Source organism: Macadamia integrifolia, chromosome 7 (assembly GCF_013358625.1).
Source record: "Macadamia integrifolia cultivar HAES 741 chromosome 7, SCU_Mint_v3, whole genome shotgun sequence".
In the NCBI taxonomy this organism is placed as follows: Eukaryota; Viridiplantae; Streptophyta; class Magnoliopsida; order Proteales; family Proteaceae; genus Macadamia; species Macadamia integrifolia.
Genome location: NC_056563.1, coordinates 2,724,721 through 2,725,067, shown reverse-complemented (window position 1 = coordinate 2,725,067; position 347 = coordinate 2,724,721).

Here is a 347-nt window from a genome sequence, read left to right as displayed (position 1 = left end):
TTAATAAGAATCTGCACTTTTTTGGGTTAAATTACACTCTGAAGATTATAATAATGGAAGAGATGACAAAGGTGAAGATATTACTTGGAAGATGTGAAGGAATATTAGTTATAAATCGTGCAACCAATTTAGTTCCAAAATATTATTAGGTATAAGAAGAAAGATTTTTTGTTTTATTAAATATTGATGCTAGTTTTTTTACTGGGTAAGAATATTGATGCTAATTAAGTGGGCCTATTGTGAAAATAAGAAGATTAGCTTGTCTTGTTAAACACAAAAGGTCTTATTTTCAGTCAAAGATTCAAAGTATAGACATGGTCCTATGGATTTTTTTTTTTTTTTTTTTT